Raw genomic sequence first — 10,390 nt, 5'->3', positions numbered from 1 at the left:
CCTCAAGTTTGCCCCCCCCCCCCGCTTCCCCTTCACACATGAAAACAAAAGACAGCCATTGATAGTCTTTACCACTAACTGTCTCACCACACCTATTTCTGAATTAAAAATTACCCAAAGTGACCTAAAACATGCCACTTTGGGTCAAATGTGAAAAAATATATTAATCTAAGAAAACTTAGCATTATTATAAAACATCTGTCACAAGTCTTCGTCTGTCTGAGTGGTGGCCTCTGTCACATCTGAACAAAACAAAAACAAATAATATTTTTTGACAGTTAGTATTTATAAACAACTTTAACAAATATACATGGGTAAAACAGACATTTGCATATATCTAATCCTTATAAAATCACAAATGAAGAAAACAAAACATGATACTAATCATGGATTTAATATTTTCTCCAAATGATTTATCATAAACTAAAATAAATAATTCGCATTCATGTTTATTTGTATGTAGACAGTCGTTCAATAGTAATTCATAGAGTATTTTTTCTAAGTCCCATTTCTTAAAATAAGACACTGAAGCCAACATTCACTGTTTATACCATCCAAACAATACATTAAGACTTACCATCACGTGCGAATGTAATCGAAGCTTGCAATGCATCCAGCTCCTGGGCAGTGTTATTCAGCATTTCTTTTTCAGCATCCAGCTGTTCTTTTAAAACAGAAATCTTTCTTTCGGCTGCACGCCTGAGCCGCACCTGCCGAACCAAGAGGTCCATTGCCTTGGCATGAAGTTGCAAGCACCTTGTATATAGATCCTCTCTGCTGACCCCTGGGTCCAAGCAGGCATACTGAAATTACAAAATATTTTGGATCATAACAAAATTAGAAAACAGTTATTCGCTTCAATCTATGCTGCCGCTACAATGTAATGTTTGTAGTGCCAGATCACAACAACAGCTGTATAAAAGTCTCAGCTTAACCTTGTGCCATCCTTTAAAAAACTTACGTTGATCACCCTGGGGACCCAAAAAGGCCCCAGTATGGCACAAGGGTTAACAGTGACTTATATGAAAGAGCAAACAAACAAACAAACAAACACAAGAAACACTAAACACAGCATCCTTCCCAGCTCTGTAACAGGTAATGTAGCGTAAAAACAAATTTTTCTACACTATAAATAAAATTTAAGAAATATTTGTTACTTACAGTTGATAGTTGAAATTCTTGACGCAATGATTCAACTTCAGGATCATTAATCCCAGCAAACTTCGTTGGGGAAGCATATGCCATTCTCTATTTATGATAAAGTATGAGGTTAATTAGTTACATTTTACACAACATTCAAACAATATACAAACATGAGAGCATCAAAGAGACTTTACTTACACATAAACATGTAGTTAGTTCACAATAATGATCAGTAATGCAATTACATTCATTCAAAAAACACAAAACATATATATAAATGGTAAATGGCCTGTATTTCTATATCGCTTTACTAGTCCCTAAGGACCCCAAAGCGCTTTACACATCCAGAATGAAGGTGTAAATTAGTCAATGTATGACATTAAGATAATGCTCACCAACTCTTGCTGTCTGCTGCTCAAATTTGCTTAAAGAAAAGGATTGAACGCACAACAAATCACAGCTATGTGAAAAATTACAATTATCCTCTTACGCTCTATAGCCACCAGTACTGTGGCTCAAGAGTTATGCAAAAACCTCCATGCAAATATCACATAGTATCCACAGAAGCCTTATAATTTTAGCTAAATGGTCATATAAACCATTTCTAAAACTACCAAAGACAGCAGAAACAAGCATGATTGAAATAGCAGTTACTAAACTGCTTAAAATCTGCTAAACACACATAAACCAGCCAAAAATGTTCCACACTTCATGTATTTCATTATATTCATGTTGTGCTTTACTTGTAATAAGAAATCAGTGGCTAATTACCCGGCCTAGCTTTCACAGATTTCAGTCTTTCAAAAAAGACCACAAAATGGCTTAATGGCCCAAATTCACTAAAACAGAAAACCAAACCAAAGACTTTTCACCGGTACCCCTCCCACAAACAATAAAAAAATAACTTAAATACAAAGTAAATTCTGTTACTGAAATTTAAAATGTGGTTTTACACCAAAAATAAAATTCAATTTACAACAAATAAAACTTACCAAGAATTGCACAAGGGCAGGGTTTTTCAAAAATAATATCTTGTGATGTTTGTTATAGTGGTCTAAAATAATGTCCTCGAATCCTCAGAATGTTAAAATCCAAAGCTCTCCTCTTCTCGTTTGCTAAAAGCAAAGTGGCTTACAAACCAGTGGCACAGGTATTTATTGAAATCATGAGGGACATTCAAAAAACTTCAAATGATCTTTTGTCTCAGTCTAACCTTTTCAACAGTGTCACTTGCCCCCCCCCCCCCCCCCCCCTTGCTTGCCCTTCACACATGAAAACAAAAGACAGCCATTGATAGTCTCTGCCACCAACTGTCTCACCACACCTAATTCTGAATTAACAATTACTCAAAGTGACCTAAAACTTTTGGGTCACTTTAGGTCACAGTCCCAGTGGGTGACAGCATATAAAAGTAAGAAAGCTTAGCAAGTACCTGATGCTGTCAAATCATAAGAAATTAGCAGAAATATCGTAAAACCAAAACAGTCAAATGAAAAAGCAGCATAAGCCAAAGTTCCTTCAGAAGTACAGTATCAGAGAATGGTGAAAGACTGTTGGAATAATTGGCAGTGGATTTTATCGTGTGGTCTCTGTGTTTTTCTGTCAGTTAATCAGGCTGAATCTGCCAAACTGCTAGATCATTGAAAGGCCCACAACGAATAGACACAACAAAGGTTAAATCAATTTGGTAGCAAAAGACTGTTATTTAGCATCTTCATTGATGTCAATGACAAACAAAGAAGAATAGTTCATTCTGGTGAAAAACCAGCACGAGTTATCTACACAAATCTTCCATAGCTCTAAGGATTAACGGCAAGTCTTGTTCCTTACTGTTCATATTGAGCTTCTGTTTAATACATTGGCAGTGCAATAGCATAGTGTTTAGGTTTATATCAACAAAATACAGGAATCTTAATAGAACAACTAGAGAATGAGAAGAATACATAAATATGAAAAAATATATTTCAGCTTCTCCTCTCTGTTGTGTTGCAACATAGCCATTCGACATGGAAAATGAAGTAGCTTTCAAGAAAGAGAAAGCTTGAAAAACTTACAAACACTGACAATCAACTAGTGTACAGCTTTCAAGTGTAATTTATACATTTTAATAGTAATGTCTTTAAAACTATCAGTGACATTGAAAGGAGTTATTAGTTATTATCAAAACATCAAATTGTTCATAAAACATAAGTTCGCTTTTTTTTATTTTAAAGCCAAAATGACACCAGTGACACCACTAGTGTTTTATAAATCTTGATTCATAAACAATTATGTTAGAAACTTATTTCCTATTCACAATACTTGTTATTATTAAACATTTAATGTGAAAAAGTTTCATCCTCCTCTTAGTCTTCATACATCTCTTTTTTTTAAACTTGTAGAGTTGTAGAATTTAAACTAATAACACATATACCATAAGGATGAATAAACAGTCAAAGAAAACCAAAATTTAAAACAGGAACATTTATTATAAAATATTTACACATCTGTCACAACTCTTTGTCTGTCTGACTGGAGTCCTCTGTCACATATGTACAAAACAAACCAAAACAATATTTTTCACAGTTGAGTATTCACAGTATTTATAAAGCAATTGTAAAAGAATTGAGTAGTTAAAATCTTTATTCAGCAGTACACTAATTTCCATAGCTGTTGTCCACACCCTTGGCCTTGCCAAAAGATGGCCTTGCCAAAAGAAACCAAGGTGAGACTCAGTCTCACCTTGGTTTCACAGCCTTACAACTTATTCATTCAACAGTGTGACCTCAAGTTTGCCCCCCCCCCCGCTTCCCTTCACACATGAAAACAAAAGACAGCCATTGATAGTCTTTACCACTAACTGTCTCACCACACCTATTTCTGAATTAAAAATTACCCAAAGTGACCTAAAACATGCCACTTTGGGTCAAATGTGAAAAAATATATTAATCTAAGAAAACTTAGCATTATTATAAAACATCTGTCACAAGTCTTCGTCTGTCTGAGTGGTGGCCTCTGTCACATCTGAACAAAACAAAAACAAATAATATTTTTTGACAGTTAGTATTTATAAACAACTTTAACAAATATACATGGGTAAAACAGACATTTGCATATATCTAATCCTTATAAAATCACAAATGAAGAAAACAAAACATGATACTAATCATGGATTTAATATTTTCTCCAAATGATTTATCATAAACTAAAATAAATAATTCGCATTCATGTTTATTTGTATGTAGACAGTCGTTCAATAGTAATTCATAGAGTATTTTTTCTAAGTCCCATTTCTTAAAATAAGACACTGAAGCCAACATTCACTGTTTATACCATCCAAACAATACATTAAGACTTACCATCACGTGCGAATGTAATCGAAGCTTGCAATGCATCCAGCTCCTGGGCAGTGTTATTCAGCATTTCTTTTTCAGCATCCAGCTGTTCTTTTAAAACAGAAATCTTTCTTTCGGCTGCACGCCTGAGCCGCACCTGCCGAACCAAGAGGTCCATTGCCTTGGCATGAAGTTGCAAGCACCTTGTATATAGATCCTCTCTGCTGACCCCTGGGTCCAAGCAGGCATACTGAAATTACAAAATATTTTGGATCATAACAAAATTAGAAAACAGTTATTCGCTTCAATCTATGCTGCCGCTACAATGTAATGTTTGTAGTGCCAGATCACAACAACAGCTGTATAAAAGTCTCAGCTTAACCTTGTGCCATCCTTTAAAAAACTTACGTTGATCACCCTGGGGACCCAAAAAGGCCCCAGTATGGCACAAGGGTTAACAGTGACTTATATGAAAGAGCAAACAAACAAACAAACAAACACAAGAAACACTAAACACAGCATCCTGCCCAGCTCTGTAACAGGTAATGTAGCGTAAAAACAAATTTTTCTACACTATAAATAAAATTTAAGAAATATTTGTTACTTACAGTTGATAGTTGAAATTCTTGACGCAATGATTCAACTTCAGGATCATTAATCCCAGCAAACTTCGTTGGGGAAGCATATGCCATTCTCTATTTATGATAAAGTATGAGGTTAATTAGTTACATTTTACACAACATTCAAACAATATACAAACATGAGAGCATCAAAGAGACTTTACTTACACATAAACATGTAGTTAGTTCACAATAATGATCAGTAATGCAATTACATTCATTCAAAAAACACAAAACATATATATAAATGGTAAATGGCCTGTATTTCTATATCGCTTTACTAGTCCCTAAGGACCCCAAAGCGCTTTACACATCCAGAATGAAGGTGTAAATTAGTCAATGTATGACATTAAGATAATGCTCACCAACTCTTGCTGTCTGCTGCTCAAATTTGCTTAAAGAAAAGGATTGAACGCACAACAAATCACAGCTATGTGAAAAATTACAATTATCCTCTTACGCTCTATAGCCACCAGTACTGTGGCTCAAGAGTTATGCAAAAACCTCCATGCAAATATCACGTAGTATCCACAGAAGCCTTATAATTTTAGCTAAATGGTCATATAAACCATTTCTAAAACTACCAAAGACAGCAGAAACAAGCATGATTGAAATAGCAGTTACTAAACTGCTTAAAATCTGCTAAACACACATAAACCAGCCAAAAATGTTCCACACTTCATGTATTTCATTATATTCATGTTGTGCTTTACTTGTAATAAGAAATCAGTGGCTAATTACCCGGCCTAGCTTTCACAGATTTCAGTCTTTCAAAAAAGACCACAAAATGGCTTAATGGCCCAAATTCACTAAAACAGAAAACCAAACCAAAGACTTTTCACCGGTACCCCTCCCACAAACAATAAAAAAATAACTTAAATACAAAGTAAATTCTGTTACTGAAATTTAAAATGTGGTTTTACACCAAAAATAAAATTCAATTTACAACAAATAAAACTTACCAAGAATTGCACAAGGGCAGGGTTTTTCAAAAATAATATCTTGTGATGTTTGTTATAGTGGTCTAAAATAATGTCCTCGAATCCTCAGAATGTTAAAATCCAAAGCTCTCCTCTTCTCGTTTGCTAAAAGCAAAGTGGCTTACAAACCAGTGGCACAGGTATTTATTGAAATCATGAGGGACATTCAAAAAACTTCAAATGATCTTTTGTCTCAGTCTAACCTTTTCAACAGTGTCACTTGCCCCCCCCCCCCCCCCCCCCCTTGCTTGCCCTTCACACATGAAAACAAAAGACAGCCATTGATAGTCTCTGCCACCAACTGTCTCACCACACCTAATTCTGAATTAACAATTACCCAAAGTGACCTAAAACTTTTGGGTCACTTTAGGTCACAGTCCCAGTGGGTGACAGCATATAAAAGTAAGAAAGCTTAGCAAGTACCTGATGCTGTCAAATCATAAGAAATTAGCAGAAATATCGTAAAACCAAAACAGTCAAATGAAAAAGCAGCATAAGCCAAAGTTCCTTCAGAAGTACAGTATCAGAGAATGGTGAAAGACTGTTGGAATAATTGGCAGTGGATTTTATCGTGTGGTCTCTGTGTTTTTCTGTCAGTTAATCAGGCTGAATCTGCCAAACTGCTAGATCATTGAAAGGCCCACAACGAATAGACACAACAAAGGTTAAATCAATTTGGTAGCAAAAGACTGTTATTTAGCATCTTCATTGATGTCAATGACAAACAAAGAAGAATAGTTCATTCTGGTGAAAAACCAGCACGAGTTATCTACACAAATCTTCCATAGCTCTAAGGATTAACGGCAAGTCTTGTTCCTTACTGTTCATATTGAGCTTCTGTTTAATACATTGGCAGTGCAATAGCATAGTGTTTAGGTTTATATCAACAAAATACAGGAATCTTAATAGAACAACTAGAGAATGAGAAGAATACATAAATATGAAAAAATATATTTCAGCTTCTCCTCTCTGTTGTGTTGCAACATAGCCATTCGACATGGAAAATGAAGTAGCTTTCAAGAAAGAGAAAGCTTGAAAAACTTACAAACACTGACAATCAACTAGTGTACAGCTTTCAAGTGTAATTTATACATTTTAATAGTAATGTCTTTAAAACTATCAGTGACATTGAAAGGAGTTATTAGTTATTATCAAAACATCAAATTGTTCATAAAACATAAGTTCGCTTTTTTTTATTTTAAAGCCAAAATGACACCAGTGACACCACTAGTGTTTTATAAATCTTGATTCATAAACAATTATGTTAGAAACTTATTTCCTATTCACAATACTTGTTATTATTAAACATTTAATGTGAAAAAGTTTCATCCTCCTCTTAGTCTTCATACATCTCTTTTTTTTAAACTTGTAGAGTTGTAGAATTTAAACTAATAACACATATACCATAAGGATGAATAAACAGTCAAAGAAAACCAAAATTTAAAACAGGAACATTTATTATAAAATATTTACACATCTGTCACAACTCTTTGTCTGTCTGACTGGAGTCCTCTGTCACATATGTACAAAACAAACCAAAACAATATTTTTCACAGTTGAGTATTCACAGTATTTATAAAGCAATTGTAAAAGAATTGAGTAGTTAAAATCTTTATTCAGCAGTACACTAATTTCCATAGCTGTTGTCCACACCCTTGGCCTTGCCAAAAGATGGCCTTGCCAAAAGAAACCAAGGTGAGACTCAGTCTCACCTTGGTTTCACAGCCTTACAACTTATTCATTCAACAGTGTGACCTCAAGTTTGCCCCCCCCCCGCTTCCCCTTCACACATGAAAACAAAAGACAGCCATTGATAGTCTTTACCACTAACTGTCTCACCACACCTATTTCTGAATTAAAAATTACCCAAAGTGACCTAAAACATGCCACTTTGGGTCAAATGTGAAAAAATATATTAATCTAAGAAAACTTAGCATTATTATAAAACATCTGTCACAAGTCTTCGTCTGTCTGAGTGGTGGCCTCTGTCACATCTGAACAAAACAAAAACAAATAATATTTTTTGACAGTTAGTATTTATAAACAACTTTAACAAATATACATGGGTAAAACAGACATTTGCATATATCTAATCCTTATAAAATCACAAATGAAGAAAACAAAACATGATACTAATCATGGATTTAATATTTTCTCCAAATGATTTATCATAAACTAAAATAAATAATTCGCATTCATGTTTATTTGTATGTAGACAGTCGTTCAATAGTAATTCATAGAGTATTTTTTCTAAGTCCCATTTCTTAAAATAAGACACTGAAGCCAACATTCACTGTTTATACCATCCAAACAATACATTAAGACTTACCATCACGTGCGAATGTAATCGAAGCTTGCAATGCATCCAGCTCCTGGGCAGTGTTATTCAGCATTTCTTTTTCAGCATCCAGCTGTTCTTTTAAAACAGAAATCTTTCTTTCGGCTGCACGCCTGAGCCGCACCTGCCGAACCAAGAGGTCCATTGCCTTGGCATGAAGTTGCAAGCACCTTGTATATAGATCCTCTCTGCTGACCCCTGGGTCCAAGCAGGCATACTGAAATTACAAAATATTTTGGATCATAACAAAATTAGAAAACAGTTATTCGCTTCAATCTATGCTGCCGCTACAATGTAATGTTTGTAGTGCCAGATCACAACAACAGCTGTATAAAAGTCTCAGCTTAACCTTGTGCCATCCTTTAAAAAACTTACGTTGATCACCCTGGGGACCCAAAAAGGCCCCAGTATGGCACAAGGGTTAACAGTGACTTATATGAAAGAGCAAACAAACAAACAAACAAACACAAGAAACACTAAACACAGCATCCTGCCCAGCTCTGTAACAGGTAATGTAGCGTAAAAACAAATTTTTCTACACTATAAATAAAATTTAAGAAATATTTGTTACTTACAGTTGATAGTTGAAATTCTTGACGCAATGATTCAACTTCAGGATCATTAATCCCAGCAAACTTCGTTGGGGAAGCATATGCCATTCTCTATTTATGATAAAGTATGAGGTTAATTAGTTACATTTTACACAACATTCAAACAATATACAAACATGAGAGCATCAAAGAGACTTTACTTACACATAAACATGTAGTTAGTTCACAATAATGATCAGTAATGCAATTACATTCATTCAAAAAACACAAAACATATATATAAATGGTAAATGGCCTGTATTTCTATATCGCTTTACTAGTCCCTAAGGACCCCAAAGCGCTTTACACATCCAGAATGAAGGTGTAAATTAGTCAATGTATGACATTAAGATAATGCTCACCAACTCTTGCTGTCTGCTGCTCAAATTTGCTTAAAGAAAAGGATTGAACGCACAACAAATCACAGCTATGTGAAAAATTACAATTATCCTCTTACGCTCTATAGCCACCAGTACTGTGGCTCAAGAGTTATGCAAAAACCTCCATGCAAATATCACGTAGTATCCACAGAAGCCTTATAATTTTAGCTAAATGGTCATATAAACCATTTCTAAAACTACCAAAGACAGCAGAAACAAGCATGATTGAAATAGCAGTTACTAAACTGCTTAAAATCTGCTAAACACACATAAACCAGCCAAAAATGTTCCACACTTCATGTATTTCATTATATTCATGTTGTGCTTTACTTGTAATAAGAAATCAGTGGCTAATTACCCGGCCTAGCTTTCACAGATTTCAGTCTTTCAAAAAAGACCACAAAATGGCTTAATGGCCCAAATTCACTAAAACAGAAAACCAAACCAAAGACTTTTCACCGGTACCCCTCCCACAAACAATAAAAAAATAACTTAAATACAAAGTAAATTCTGTTACTGAAATTTAAAATGTGGTTTTACACCAAAAATAAAATTCAATTTACAACAAATAAAACTTACCAAGAATTGCACAAGGGCAGGGTTTTTCAAAAATAATATCTTGTGATGTTTGTTATAGTGGTCTAAAATAATGTCCTCGAATCCTCAGAATGTTAAAATCCAAAGCTCTCCTCTTCTCGTTTGCTAAAAGCAAAGTGGCTTACAAACCAGTGGCACAGGTATTTATTGAAATCATGAGGGACATTCAAAAAACTTCAAATGATCTTTTGTCTCAGTCTAACCTTTTCAACAGTGTCACTTGCCCCCCCCGTTCAGGGAAACGGGGTTGTCATGGTGGCACGTGGAGTTTCAATCACTCGCCAAAAAGCAGTAATCTGCTGTCACTCAAAATCAAAATGTCCAATATGTCCCAAAGGTCGCAGGCGTGATGAGACTCGAGCTCGGAAATGTTTGTTATGCCATTTGTCAGTAATGGTTAGAGTGCCACCTAGTGGAACGACTATAAT

General features: G+C 34.9%; 3 long non-coding RNA genes across 3 annotated transcripts; all 3 read right to left on the bottom strand.

The window, feature by feature from the left end:
* Nucleotides 1-220: 220 nt before the first annotated feature.
* LOC146716693 (uncharacterized) lies at nucleotides 221-1,673 on the bottom strand. Its single transcript, XR_014915689.1, has 3 exons — nucleotides 1,162-1,673; nucleotides 578-803; nucleotides 221-242 (listed from the first exon to the last, which is right to left on the bottom strand). It is a non-coding gene; the product is annotated as an uncharacterized LOC146716693 (long non-coding RNA).
* Nucleotides 1,674-4,124: 2,451 nt separating this feature from the next.
* LOC146716692 (uncharacterized) lies at nucleotides 4,125-6,267 on the bottom strand. The gene is made up of 3 exons (XR_014915688.1): nucleotides 5,066-6,267; nucleotides 4,482-4,707; nucleotides 4,125-4,146 (listed from the first exon to the last, which is right to left on the bottom strand). It is a non-coding gene; the product is annotated as an uncharacterized LOC146716692 (long non-coding RNA).
* A 1,762-nt stretch (nucleotides 6,268-8,029) lies between these two features.
* On the bottom strand, nucleotides 8,030-10,175 carry LOC146716691 (uncharacterized). Its single transcript, XR_014915687.1, has 3 exons — nucleotides 8,971-10,175; nucleotides 8,387-8,612; nucleotides 8,030-8,051 (listed from the first exon to the last, which is right to left on the bottom strand). It is a non-coding gene; the product is annotated as an uncharacterized LOC146716691 (long non-coding RNA).
* Between the last annotated feature and the right edge of the window lie 215 nt (nucleotides 10,176-10,390).

The sequence above is a fragment of the Copadichromis virginalis genome, linkage group LG2 (genome assembly GCF_057382275.1).
Source record: "Copadichromis virginalis isolate Kocher_CV1m ecotype Utaka linkage group LG2, C_Virginalis_male_GT1.1, whole genome shotgun sequence".
NCBI classification, from domain to species: domain Eukaryota; kingdom Metazoa; phylum Chordata; class Actinopteri; order Cichliformes; family Cichlidae; genus Copadichromis; species Copadichromis virginalis.
This window is presented reverse-complemented; position numbering and strand designations above follow the sequence as displayed.